The 14,971-nt window shown below is 44.5% G+C and overlaps 1 protein-coding gene across 12 annotated transcripts in view; it reads left to right on the top strand.

Annotated features, from left to right (window-relative positions):
* Window positions 1-14,971, top strand: part of B3GALT1 (beta-1,3-galactosyltransferase 1) — a 477,862-nt gene that overhangs the window by 88,119 nt on the left and 374,772 nt on the right. The window lies entirely within an intron of this gene.

Genomic DNA, 14,971 nt, shown 5'->3' on the forward strand with positions numbered 1-14,971 from the left:
TATTTTTTTAAGTCTATTAAGTCTATTATATTCACTTTGATGTAAAAAAAAGTCTACATCTGTATGTTAGGGAAGGGGGGTACCAGGGGGGTACCTGAGGATTGACTTTTTAAGTACTGCAAGCAATTTATCTAGACTGTTAAAAGCTATCTACTCTGGGGCCTATCCCCATTGTTGGAAATGTACAGACACAAAGCCCGACTTCAAGCATATGTTTTGGTTATGTCCCAAAGTGCGAGGGTTTTGGCATGAAGTTACTCATTTTATCTCCTCCCTAACTACTACCCCCACCTTTTAATTGGCCTACTGATGTTCTATGCAAGTGCTTAAATGGAAATTGAAAGAGCCACCATCCTTAAATGTTTGCAAGCCCCTAGTCTATGCCTCCATACCCCTGTATAAGGCCACCTATTCCTCATGGGTTGTCCAGCCAAGTTTTGGAACATCTGGACAGAAACCCTTAGTACAAATGAGACATAGGATGTATCACCATTGTGTAGTTCCCTTTCATTAACATCCTAAAACCCCATGTGCTCTGTTTTGGCATCTTCCTCTATATGCCTTTGCAGACTTAGATGTTGTTTTTTTGGTCATAGTCATTTTTACTAAGTCTTCAACCTGAAGATAGCGGGTTGAGTGCACCTAGCTGCACCACCAAGTATAGTTAATCCTTCTTTTTGGTGGACTCGAGCAGTCTGGAGATAGATATATACTATATTTAGTGAAATAAAGTGAAAAAAAGTGGTATGTTATATGAATGGCAGAGAATGAGATGCTTCTTATGCAGAAAAGGAAGCGTCCCTGGGTGTCTGCAGACGTGTAATACCTGGAAGCTGCAGTCGCCTCTAAAAACCTTACCTACCTAAAGTTATTTGCTGTTGTGCCCCCTGAGTATTCTCAATGTTTTTGTGCTTAAATGTTTTGTTGGCGCTGAACTCATTGTTTTCCTAATCTCTTCTGTCAGGTTACCATAGACACTTCATATATCAACCACTTGTATCTCCTAAACCAAACATCAGATTTGAGAAACATATTAATATCTTTTCAAAGGGCAGGAGATCTTGCGTGATGAATAACAGCAAGCTGTGTTATTTGGTGGAGTATTTTGAAATGTGTATATCTTTTCAGAATGATGTGTAAAGGGAAACTTTAATTTTTCATTGCGTTAGTGAAGTATAATTTACAGAGAGTAACGTTTTAGTTGACTTTCACATTTTACATGCTTGCCATGTTTTTTTTAATTAGTTTTAGAACTGCAGTACAACATGCACTCCAATGTTAACACATTGTATGTTTACTTATAAATGCTTTTGGGACAGTTTAGCTTGCCATTTAAAGCCATATTCCAGTGCGCCTGTTGCAATACTTAACTCCTCTCTGGGGCTTTCCACACTCATTGCTCCAAGCAGTGCCGGGACAAGGTCATCCAGGGGAACATGCCAAGGTGCGCCCCACCATCCCGTTTTATGCATGACCATCATCTTACCCACACCCCATCATTATACCTATGTATAGCATGCAGAGGTCCAGATTAGATAAACTGCAAAGTGCAAAGGTCAGGAGCAAAAATAATGTACAGAGTGCAGCAGTCAGGAGCAGAGTGTAGGGTTATGGTTTATGTAATATACAATGTACAGGAGTCAAGAGTGGGTAAACTACATAGTGGAGAGATAATGAGTATATATACCCTAGTGCACTGCAGTATCCCCTATGAGGCATTTCATGTATACACAAACACTCACATATATACATAAAGCCACCCATTTATGTTCCTGCCTGACCCAAGTGTCTTCTCTGACATTATTGTACACAATAAAGGTTTAAATCCCTTGAAAAAAAAAACACCCTTGCAGTAATGCCCCCCGGTACTGCATGAGTTAAATGCTTATTTACTCTAGGGGCAGAGGATTAAGGTATAAATACCTAAAGGCTAGGTTCACCTTTAATTAAAAAATAATATATGCACATATCTTTGTCAGTAAAAAAAAAATTGCATATATTATTTTTTAAAACCGTAGCCTACAAAGTATTGCACCCATGATCAGCAGACCACGTGTGCAATGTCAGGCTCCTGCACACACTGCCTCAAGCTCTGTGCCCATACTTCTACAGGCTGTCATTGCAGAGCTGTAGGCAGTGTGAATGAAGTATTGATATGGCTGTGTGGGTGAAACCTTGCACAGCCATACTGTTTTCAAAATGTGACAACAGGCGAGGGAGAAGAAGGCCTGCCCGCTGTCACACTGAGGGGGGAGGGGGTGCTGAAGAGGAGAGGAGAACAACTAGAACATGTTACATGTTACACCCTGAATACTGGTGTAACATGTTCTAAAATGTGTATTTATCATTTAAGTTGGTACACATGCACAGTTTTTTTTTTTTTGCTCAAATTGCTGGCTGCATCTACACAAGGGATGCAGATACAGGAATATTCAGGGACATTGTATTCTGACAGTGGGGACCCCCCACTGTCAAAATACACTGATTAGTGCTGCAGCCAATTGGCTGCAAGTCGCTGATTGAACAAGGTTTTCAAGCAGTCCCGTTCTACAGAAGCTGATCTAATGACTGGCTTCTGGGCAGGGGGAGCTACACTGAGATTGAAATTCAGCCGTTCCTTGCTGAACTGGACAAATCTCAATCTTTGTGTAGCCAGCTTTAGCTTATTCCTTGCTCCAGCAGGCTTCCTCCATTGCTGTGCCTTGTCACAAGATCCTGCGAGGTTTTGCCTGTAATGCGACCCCCGGGCGCTGGACCCCACAAAGTGGAATGCTGGACACCACAGCGCTAAGGCATTCCTGCAGGGTACTGTACAAGTCCAAGGAAGTGGACCCTAAACCTGAAAAGGGTACCCAGTCCTTGAAGGTCCTCAAGTGACAGGAACCTGTAGTGATGGGTGAAGATTGGGCTCTTAGTTTCTAAGCTGCCCTACACCTGAATGGGTAAGTGAAACCTCCTTATTTACTTATTATAGGGTGTCCCAGTAATAGTAACAATCAATCAGTCAAGCTAGCTAGAGGCTGGACACCTGTGTGCGGTGACCATAGGGGGGAGTTTTGGGCTACCTGTCGGTATTTGCAAAGTGTACCATTTTTGCTTTTGTCTGGCCATTTTTTGAATGATGGCACACGATGGAATGCCATTTCACCTTGGTTCACCAAGGCACACAAGCATTCGCAAGAGCGCTGCTGTGCTCAGCAGTTTGCTTGGCGGCCATGCCATAGGCGTTGTGCACAATCTGGGTAGCCTAATCTGGTTGCGTGGAGATTCGTGTCATATGACTTCCTGAGGGAGGGCGAAATGCATTGACATAATTTCCTGGTTTGACATCACTTCCGGTCTATGGAGCGCACACTATGAACGGCTGCTTCCTATATCTACAGCTCTATATCCATGCCTGTTTTTAACCGTCTTTTTGTAAGTACCGATCCCTATGCGCATTAAATCAACTTTTATAACAGTACTTCACTATTAGTCCATCCTCTTTTTATTTCTGGGTGCCTGTATATCGTGTTGAGAGCCTCCTATTGGAATCTATCATCTGATGTTTACACAGATCCACCATCTGATGTTTTGATACCAATCCACGTGTGTGGGATACCATTTACATGCCTGAAGTGACCCCTGGACTGCAAAGCTGGGGGTCATCCTGTTCTGGTGAGTGGGGATGCAAAAGGGGGTGTCTGTACTCCTGCAAGTTTGTGAAGCATTTTTTGCACCTACTTCATTGTGGACTAACACTTCAGTTGCATTTATTTTGATTTTTATTTGGACATTTTTGTTGATTTCACTTATATTGTGTGTTGCGAGCGCTGTATTTTTTATCCATTTATGCGAATACAGCCACGCTCGTTTGCCGGGACTGCATGCATGCGCAGAACATCACGGTGCCCAGCCAGCTTATTTAAGCTGTGTATGCCAAGCATGCGGTGCTTACCGAAGGCAGCTGTGGGACACAGAGCAGGCTCTGAACCATGCACTTGCAGCAGTTCATTTCTCCTTACCCAGGTCACGTGAGTCACCAGGTGTTGCTTGGCAAGCTAGAGTGCTTAGCAGGATTGTTGCATAGGGGCTTGGTGTGCCCTATTTAAGAGTCTCCCTTCTGAGGTGTGTTAATACTACACCCAAATACTCCCTTTTTGTGGCTTGTAAATGTCTTCAAAAAAGGAGCCGGGCTAACAATACAGAGAAGGGCACACCTACCAGTATGTCTTCAGTAGCTCCTGATGAACCTAGTCTTATCCCTAGTGTTGTATTCCCCTGAAAGACCAGAGGCTTCCGGGCAATCTGAGCCGCTGCGCCTATCTGGTATTGTGCCTACAGTCAACGCTGCTGCTTCACCCATTATCGCCAAGGATGAACTGTCCTCGGCCCTAGCTGAGTTAGAGCACAGGATTTTTCACATATCGGTGCAGATTTACTCTACATGTCCCCATCAGCTTGTTTTCATACATTTCCTGTTTGTGTGTCCCCATGGGATCCTCTCTTTATCTCAGCTTTCAAGGATTTTTTTCCATTTAATAAGGTTATTGACAGACTAAAGCTATGGTATTCCTCCCATACTGTGATTATCACAGTTATATGTACATAGTAGTACCATAATTAGGGACATATTTTGCATTACAATATTATATATATATATATGAGAGAGATATATTTAATTTCTTTTCTTTCCGGTTACTCTTGGGAAGGAGAGGCCACCCCATATAGAAGCATCATAGAGCATGTCTCCTTGATGCAGGATTGAATCGCAGCTGTCCTGCCCCTGGTCCGAGAACATATGGAGCGAGCCCAGGAGGCCCAGAGGAGGGTCTGTGATCGGGGTGCCAAGGTCCATACTTTCAGCCCCGGGGACAAAATGTTGGTACTGGTTCCCACGGTGAAAAGTAAGTTCCTAGCCAAGTGGCAGGGTCCCTTCGAGGTTGTTGAAAAGGTAGGGGAGGTAAACTACAAAGTCTACTAGCCAGGGAAAAGGAAACCACAACTAATTTATCAAGTGAATCTCCTAAAGCCCTGGAAGACAGAGACACTTTACTGCGCTCATCCCCGCTTTCAACAGACCGGGTACTGGTGACAGCTAACGTCCCCATAACGGATTCCCTGTCCGTCGCACAACAAAGTGACATTAGAGTGTTTGTGTACAAAAATAGAGATTTTTTCTCCCTCTTACCCGTACTGACCAGGGTGATACAGCATAATATAGTGACAGAACCTGGGGTTCGCGTAAATGTAAAGCCATATAGAATCCCAGAGGCCAGGCGAGAGGCAGTCTTGAAGGAAATCAAAAAAACTTAGTTTGACGAGATAGAAGAGTCCCACAGTGATTGGTCGAGCCTCATGGTGCTGGTCCCAAAAACCCGATGGCACTATTGGGTTTTGTAACTACTTTAGGAAACTCAACAGCGTGTCCAAGTTCAATGCATACCCGATGCTTCGGGTCGAAGAACTCATGGACAGGTTGGGACTGGCCTGCTACATAACAACCCTAGACCTAACGAAAGGCTATTGGCAAATACCGATAACTGAATCGGCCAAGGAGACTGCCTTTTCTACTCCGGAGGGCTAGTTTCAGAACAAGCGGATTCCTTTTGGTCTGCATGGGGCCCCTGCATCGTTCCAGCGAATGATGGAAAAAACTTTAAGACCACATCGCCAGTATGCAGCCGCTTATTTGGACGATGTGGTCATCCACAGCCCAGATTGGGAATCGCACCTGCCTCGAGTACAAGCAGTGGTAGATTCCTTTAGGGAATCTCTCAGCCAACCTTCAAAAATGGCCCCAACCGGTAAACAAGAAACAATTTTGGGCCTTCCTGGGCATTATGGGGTATTACAGACAGTTTATACCCAACTTTGCCACCATTGCCGCTCCTCTGACCGACCCGACGAAGGGTAGAGGGGCGGTCATGGTTAAATGGAATCCTGAAGTCGAGGAGGCATTTCAGAAATTGAAAGAAAGCCCTTTATGTACTACCAGTGCTAGTGACCTTGGTCTTCACAAAGGGGTTTGTGGTACAGACAGACGCCTCTGAGGTGGGCCTAGTGGCGTGAGGAGCCGAAAACTGAACAAGCATGAAAAAACTGTGACATTGTTGAGAAGGAGTGTCCCTGAGACTCCCTGAAGTATTACTTGTTGGGGAGGTCATTTAAGCTGGTCACCGACCATGCTCCCCTAAAGTGGATGTGTGACAACAGGGAGAAAAATGGCCGTGTGACAAGATGGTTCCTGGCTTTATAGCCCTTTAAGTTTACAGTAAAGCATAGGCCGGGAAAGCTCCAAAACAATGCAGATGGCCTCTCCCGCATGCACTGTATGCTTGGGACAATTGCTCATCTGCAGGGGCTTGAACAGTGGGGGAGGATATGTGATGGTATGCAAGGTGAGGTAATAGATAATCGGTATATTTCACCCCACATGCGTTCTGTTGTCAGAGACTGAACCAGAATCCGGCCCAGGGTTTTCCAGCCTCTGTGACAGGCTTGGTTCCGGTCCAGAGGTTGTGGTCCACTTGAGTCCATTTTACTACAACATGGACTCTACTTTTCTCATATGAGGACTGTTGGACCTCATGTACACTGCTGCCTCTAAACCAACGTTCAGAGGCAGTTGGACGTTTTTTACAGCTGCCCCTGAATTCATCAAATGTTATCTTATGTGTACATGTACACAGGCTAGTTTACTGTGATTTTAATGCAGTCACGTTTAGAGGCTGCTCTATGGGCGCCGAAAAATGGGTTCAGACGCCGAGTCTACCGGCGTTTCAGACACAGTAAAGCAAGGTACCGGCGTCTAGGCACATTTTAGTTTAAAAGCGTTTTTAAAGGATCCCTATTTGGTTTTTTTTACATTTTCAAAACTTAAAAATGATGAAAAACAACAAAAAAACACTTTTAAACACTTGTAATTGCTTGCAAGCTTGATAGACCATTTAAAATACTCCTAATGAGCCAATGATCCAATCCAATACACCACTAGCTTTGCTGTAAGCTGAAGTAAAATGGGAATTTGACCCGTATGTTCAAACTTTGAGATTTGAACCAGATGATCCCACCATTGAGCTTGACCCCCTCCCTACTTGATCAAATATTATTGCATAAAATGTAATAACTGGCTGTTTTAATTTCATTTCGCCCTCATGTTAAGTTTTCTAGGTAGCTTGGACAATGATTTACAGGACTGTCTCTTCCCCTCACCCCAACCTGTATCTCTGACATGTTATCTTGGATATACATGTTTAAAAAGTATCCTGCAGATATGCGTTGCGCCATCAATGGATGAGTCCAGTAGCGACAAACTCTGGTCCTCTCACGCAATTTCTGACATCTTTCAAGCCTCAGGAACAGCAATGTCAGGAGCATTTCCCTCACGTATGCTCATTATGGGATCCATAGTCAAAGCACCAAAATTAAGAGATGTATCTACAAGTACACTGCTGCTCTCTCAGCTGCTGCTACTCACTCTGGTCTCACAGAATGGCTGAAATCGTTAATCCAGGTTTTTTTTTTTTTTTTTGTGCTTTGTAAGTATTTGGGAGGGTCTCCTGATGTTATCTTTAAAAAAACGCTCCTGGACGCGAACACGGCTAAACGCGACTAAACGCGGCATGCAACCGCGGCTAAACGGACGTTTTTAAGCGCCATTTTCCAGCTGTCAAGAAAAGCATTCAGAAGAGGTTGCCTGAGCATCCCGTGTAGATTAGGCCTAAATAAGTTTTCCTGCCTCCCCTACTGCTGAACACCACTCCAATCCAGTAGTTCCCTAAAGTCTGCTGGGAAGCTGACACTTTTGGTAATGACTCATTTTCTTATAGTGACGGGGTCACTTTTGAATTCCTTTTAATATTCACATAGGCTGTGTGGAAAATTTAACTCCATAGTTATCTTGCGTTGAAATTTCCAGAGTTAATTCAACAGTTGTGTGAATGTGCCGTAACTTTTATGATGGAAATATTTTTCTCTTTATTGTGACTGTAATATAATACATCAATATATATGCATAATGTGATTTATATTAGTAACTTTTATGGAATTGGGTCTGCAGTAAGGAAGCAATTTATGTGTAAATCTAATTAACATATCTACATGTTGGTTAGCGTAGTATTTTACATTTTTTAATAAACTGATGAATTAATCAACACCCCCTGCCCCCACCCACCATCGCCACAATTCATGTCTCTGTAGGCATAAATCTGTATATTTAGAACAAGCTTGCTTTTGGTTCTTTTTTTTCTGGTGTTTTCAATATTATTCATCTTGCTCACATATTCTTTTTTTTTTCCATTACTCTGGTTGCAGAGACCAGGTTTAAATATTACCACCAGTCAAAAAACAAGAGTCAACTCTTGTAGATGCTACACACTTGGTTCTGTGCAATGCCCCCATGCATATATATGTATGTATATATATATTTTTTTTTTTAATGCTTTGGAATGAGATACTTTTGAAGCATTACCTATGGGATAAGTGATCGCTGGCAGCAAAAAAAAAAATTAAAAAATAGCTAAAGTCAAGTAACCATTCAGTCCCAAGGTTATAGCAGAGAACTAGCTGCTGAGGGGCCATCTGCATCACTGCATGAGCAGTCCCCCACACTCGGAAACAGCGCTGGTGAAGAACCTGCGTTAGATTGGGATAAGAGAAGGATGGATGGAAGGGGGTCATATTTTGTCTGAAGTGAGGCTTTCAAGCAAAGGTGCTGTTGTCCTTTAAGCTGCCACTGCAGCTACAGAACTACAGCTGGACCCAGACATAGCCCCAGCTTGCTGATTGTACAGTGAAGGAGAGGCCCCACAATAATAACATAATCCTTCTTCTCTGCCCTGCTTCTTAGCATATTTATTGCCAGCACGTATGACGTATGTGCCACAGCTGAGCATGATAAGCTACTAGTGCTCTACAGGCCTTTATAGAAAGACAATTGAAGCCATTTATAATAGATATAAACACTAACTGGATTCCATACAGTTTGCTAAAGCACTGTACATCATATACAATAGACACATTTTTTCTTTTAGAAAATATCATTCTCCCTTTTTATTTATTTTTTTGCATCTCAGAGCTGCTGATCTCTTCCAGGCTATTTTCAACCATTTAACTTTCACGTGCACTAGCTCCAGCTTTGGCTGCACATCATTGCTTAGTACAGACCTCTTAGCCTGCCATATGTGCGCCTTGATTTGTCCATTTGGCTGCCTTTTTGAGCCCAACAGCCATCTGATGGAGCTTGCATGGCAGGCTGACAACGCTGCTGATTATTGTGAGGTCATGGCTTAGCATTGTCAGCATTCAAAAGATAGTGCTGTTACTGGCAGGATTTCCAAGTCACAAACTTTGCAATAGAGTCACACAAATGATTTGCTTAAGAAAAAATTCTACAGTAAGACTGGAAGCCATATTTTCATGAACCAAGCAACCACAGCCATAGAGAGCCTATACCGACCATGGTTGGGTTCACCAAGGATTGGAGTTCTATCAGGTTGCAAAGCCCAGTTATTACTTGCCAAAGCAAGGCGAGTGAGCGGCTCCACAAGATGCCGAGTATAGGAATGACAAGTGGTAATTTCAGTACTGCATACAAGATACAAGGAGCTGAGTACAGTGCAGTGTACAGGAGTTCTTGGAGATTATACGGCGTACAAGATTTCCAGGAATAGGTTACGTCTCAATTTACAGAATTTCCATAATAAGCAGAGTGCAAAACAGAACTTCCAAGGGCAGGGTACGGCTCAGTGTGCAGGATTTCTAGAAACAGGTGTGCAGAGAGCACAGTGGAACTTCCAGGGACAAGGAGTCACAAAGTACAGGGCTCGATGACATGTGGACAAAAATTGCCTCACAAAGATGGCTGATCTGAGTCCTGATTGCCAGACTGGGGCTGAGACTGTTCCTATATCAGAAAGCAGATGGGATCAGATGGAACCTAAGGTTGCCACACCAGTGCAAAACACGGGTGAGAACAGGCAATCAGAACATGGGACCACAGGTTCAGCTTTGCAGCCATAGCAATGAGGGAACCATTCACAGTCGAGGAACCGGTACACAATTACGTTGTTTGCAATTATATTTACAAGTTACATGGAGGCAGGTAAGCTATAGCAGCTGCTGTTTATTTTGCTATAATCTATTGGTAAAATTTCAGTCACTTCTGAAGCCAGAATGGAGTCACATTTGGAAAAGAAAACATGGTGATAGAGAATTGTATATGTTACTGACTCATTAAAGCTATGAAGTCAAGGATACTTCTGTAGCGCTACCCCCGAAGGAGCCGCTTAATGTATATTTGGTTCTGTACACTGCCTCTCAACCCCAAGAACAGTCCGAACCCCTCTGGCACACCTACTCGCCAATATTGGTGCAAAACACAGCAGTAGAGAGGAAACACAACTGTGATAAACCAGTAAGTATGTTAACTGAGACAAAAGTGCCACAAAGATTTATATATTTAGCATAAAACATGTATGTCAGATGAAAACCTTAGTTTAAAAGACAGATTACTATTAATGATTCAGGGAAACAAAATGCAGATAACAGAACAGAACCTCAGCTCACACTATTGATACCTATGTGAACAGGTAGTAGAGAGGCAAAGGACTGACCCTTTTTAGCAGTGTCAAACGTCTCCTCCCTGTACCTCAACCCACAGGCCCACAAGGCAAATAACAAACATTTAGTAAGAACAATTATAACCGTGGCTTGATTGGCTCTTCTAAACAGAGTTCATCTACCTGAAGGATCACCTTTATTAGGCAACAATAGTCTGTTGTGAAAGGATAAGGAAGAGCAAAAGGGGGTTAACAATAATTCCGTAGTAAAGATGAATCTTGTGGTCTTCAGCTAGCACTTTAAGAAAACTGTAATCCTGAATGGTAGAGCAAAGCAGTTGAGCCGATATGAACTTAGCCAGCAGAGAATGCTGGATCTTCCTGTGTAAGCTAAACACAAGGTGGCGCTGTGACGCTGGAAAGGTATTGTATCCAGAGGAACTGTAAATACTATCAGTATGGATTACAGATAGAGTTGCCACCTCATCCCTTTAAACCCGAACACCCTTGAATTACACAGGTTCTGAGGCTAAATGCAGATAAGGCACCAAGTGAGTTTAATTGCCACCTTAATCTGCCACAGAACCTGTGTAATTAATATGTGTTTGGGTTTAAAGGGATGAGGTGGCAACCATAAATACAGATGTCTGTATACAGCGTTCGTTATAGTATAAGAACTGACTTCCAGTGGCACTACAAGTACCACTAAGCTGAACTGTTATCCTGGTTGTATGGTAACGTCCTTCTTTTATGATCCTAATGATGTTATCCAATATAGCTGCTAGAATCAATAATGTGAACAGGGCATAGATGTCTGCTTTCAGTGTTCGTTATACCACACAACTTAACTTCTGTGGGACTACAAGTACCACCAATTGAACTGTTGTGAATGATGTCTGAAAGCAGTGTCTTTTACTATAATATGGGCTATGCCCGCTCACCACTCTGTAACTCAGATGAAGTTGGCAACGATGCAGTTGATAAGACTTTAACAGGAACTATCTCTCTGTATCCTGGCTCTGGGGAATAGTGCCCACCACGACACGCTGCAGCCCACTGGGATCTGAACTGCAGGCGTCTCTGGATGACCTGGGACACCCTCCGGTCCGCTGCAGGGAAGAAGCGATGCTGTCCGCAGAGATCCCTCTGGGTATAGCTGTCCAGCTCCCCCCTGTGTAGGCTGCAAATCATCAGCAACTCACTGTCACACAGACCTCCTGCTGGCAGAGTCAAGCTGCGTCCAGAGGGAGCGATCTAGGCCTCAAAGCATCCCTCTTATAGTCTCTTCCAGCAGTCTGTTCTTCCCCCTTCTGCAGTCTGGAAGTTGTAGTCCATAAACGGTGAAATCCCAATGTGAACTACATTTCCCTGTATGCTTTGCTTCCTGTATCCAGTCTACGAGCAGGATGTGATGACACAGTCTTTGCTGCCACTAGAGGGAAATAGCTTCACTGTAGCAATGTTACAGAGTGTCTTCTGATTGCAGGAATATATCTCTATCTAGCTCCCTGCTACACTTAATATATTTTACTAGTGTTTTTGCTTCCTAAAATCATAAAAGAAGTGTAATTAAATAAGCTATCCAAGGCAAAATAACAGTTTTATTAAACAAAGGCTGAAACTGAAAATGTAAACAACGGTGAAATATGTACACGGCTTCCGTTACAGTTACACGCCAGGAATTCTATTTTTAAATACACGCTTAAAATTACATTGTAGCGCCTAAGTCTGATGATAAGCTGGAGCATAATTAAAGCAGAAATACCTGGTTAATGACCTTTTTTTTGCATAGTATACTAGTTTTACACTGTGTGAAATGAAAACAAATGTGCTATGCTGTTATATTATAAATTATAAGCATGCTTTTAACCACTTGACGACCGCCTCACGCCGATGTACGTCGGCAAAGGGGCACGGACAGGCAAAATCACGTACAGGGTACGTGATTTGCCTTCCGCGGGTGGGGGGTCCGATCGGACCCCCCCCCGGTGCCCGAGGCGGTCGTCTTTTGTCCAGCGGCGATCGGTGATGAGGGGGAGACCATCCGTTCGTGGCCCCCCCCTCGCGATCGCCGCCGGCCAATGAAAACACTCCTTTGCTGCTGTATGCTAAACAGCAGCAAAGGAAGTGATGTCATCTCCCCTCGGGTCGGTATTTTCCGTTCCGGCCCGAGGAGAGAAGACATCTATGTGAGTGCACCAACACACACACACACAGTAGAACATGCCAGGCACACAAAACACCCCGATCCCCCCCCCGATCGCCCCCCGATCCCCCCCCAATCACCCCCCCCCCCTGTCACAAACTGACACCAGCAGTTTTTTTTTTTTTTTTTTTCTGATTACTGCATAGTGTCAGTTTGTGACAGTTACAGTGTTGGGACAGTGAGTACTACCCCCTTTAGGTCTAGGGTACCCCCCTAACCCCCCCTAATAAAGTTTTAACCCCTTGATCACCCCCTGTCACCAGTGTCACTAAGCGATCATTTTTCTGATCGCTGTATTAGTGTCGCTGGTGACGCTAGTTAGTGAGGTAAATATTTAGGTTCGCCGTCAGTGTTTTATAGCGTCAGGGACCCCCATATACTACCTAATAAATGTTTTAACCCCTTGATTGCCCCCTAGTTAACCCTTTCACCACTGATCACCGTATAACTGTTACGGTTGACGCTGGTTAGTTTGTTTATTTTTTATAGTGTCAGGGCACCCGCCGTTTATTACCAAATAAAGGTTTAGCCCCCTGATCGCCCGGCGGTGATATGCGTCGCCCCAGGCAGCGTCAGATTAGCGCCAGTACCGCTAACACCCACGCACGCAGCATACGCCTCCCTTAGTGGTATAGTATCTGTACGGATCAATATCTGATCCGATCAGATCTATACTAGCGTCCCCAGCAGTTTAGGGTTCCCAAAAACGCAGTGTTAGCGGGATCAGCCCAGATACCTGCTAGCACCTGCGTTTTGTGCCTCCGCCCAGCCCACCCAAGTGCAGTATCGATCGATCACTGTCACTTACAAAACACTAAACGCATAACTGCAGCGTTCGCAGAGTCAGGCCTGATCCCTGCGATCGCTAACAGTTTTTTTGGTAGCATTTTGGTGAACTAGCAAGCACCAGCCCCAGGCGTCAGATTAGCGCCAGTACCGCTAACACCCACGCACGCAGCATACGCCTCCCTTAGTGGTATAGTATCTGAACGGATCAATATCTGATCCGATCAGATCTATACTAGCGTCCCCAGCAGTTTAGGGTTCCCAAAAACGCAGTGTTAGCGGAATCAGCCCAGATACCTGCTAGCACCTGCGTTTTGCCCCTCCGCCCGGCCCAGCCCAGCCCACCCAAGTGCAGTATCGATCGATCACTGACACTTACAAAACACTAAACGCATAACTGCAGCGTTCGCAGAGTCAGGCCTGATCCCTGCGATCGCTAACAGTTTTTTTTGTAGCGTTTTGGTGAACTGGCAAGCACCAGCCCCAGGCAGCGTCAGATTAGCGCCAGTACCGCTAACACCCACGCACGCACCGTACACCTCCCTTAGTGGTATAGTATCTGATCGCATCAATATCTGATCCGATCAGATCTATACTAGCGTCACCAGCAGTTTAGGGTTCCCAAAAACGCAGTGTTAGCGGGATCAGCCCAGATACCTGCTAGCACCTGCGTTTTGCCCCTCCGCCCGGCCCAGCCCACCCAAGTGCAGTATCGATCGATCACTGTCACTTACAAAACACTAAACGCATAACTGCAGCGTTCGCAGAGTCAGGCCTGATCCCTGCGATCGCTAACGTTTTTTGGTAGCGTTTTGGTGAACTGGCAAGCGCCAGCGGCCTAGTACACCCCGGTCGTAGTCAAACCAGCACTGCAGTAACACTTGGTGACGTGGCGAGTCCCATAAGTGCAGTTGAAGCTGGTGAGGTGGCAAGCACAAGTAGTGTCCCGCTGCCACCAAAAAGACAAACACAGGCCCATAGTGCCCTTCCTGCTGCATTCGCCAATCCTAATTGGGAACCCACCGCTTCTGCAGCGCCCGTACTTCCCCCATTCACATCCCCAACCAAATGCAGTCGGCTGCATGAGAGGCATTTTTATGTCCTCCCGAGTACCCCTACCCAACGAACCCCCAAAAAAGATGTCGTGTCTGCAGCAAGCGCGGATATAGGCGTGACACCCGCTATTATTGTCCCTCCTGTCCTGACAATCCTGGTCTTTGCATTGGTGAATGTTTTGAACGCTACCATTCACTAGTTGAGTATTAGCGTAGGGTACAGCATTGCACAGACTAGGCACACTTTCACAGGGTCTCCCAAGATGCCATCGCATTTTGAGAGACCCGAACCTGGAACCGGTTACAGTTATAAAAGTTAGTTACAAAAAAAGTGTAAAAAAAAAAAAAAAATATGAAATAAAAAAATATAGTTGTTGTTTTAT

This window comes from Aquarana catesbeiana, linkage group LG06 (genome assembly GCF_042186555.1).
Source record: "Aquarana catesbeiana isolate 2022-GZ linkage group LG06, ASM4218655v1, whole genome shotgun sequence".
In the NCBI taxonomy this organism is placed as follows: domain Eukaryota; kingdom Metazoa; phylum Chordata; class Amphibia; order Anura; family Ranidae; genus Aquarana; species Aquarana catesbeiana.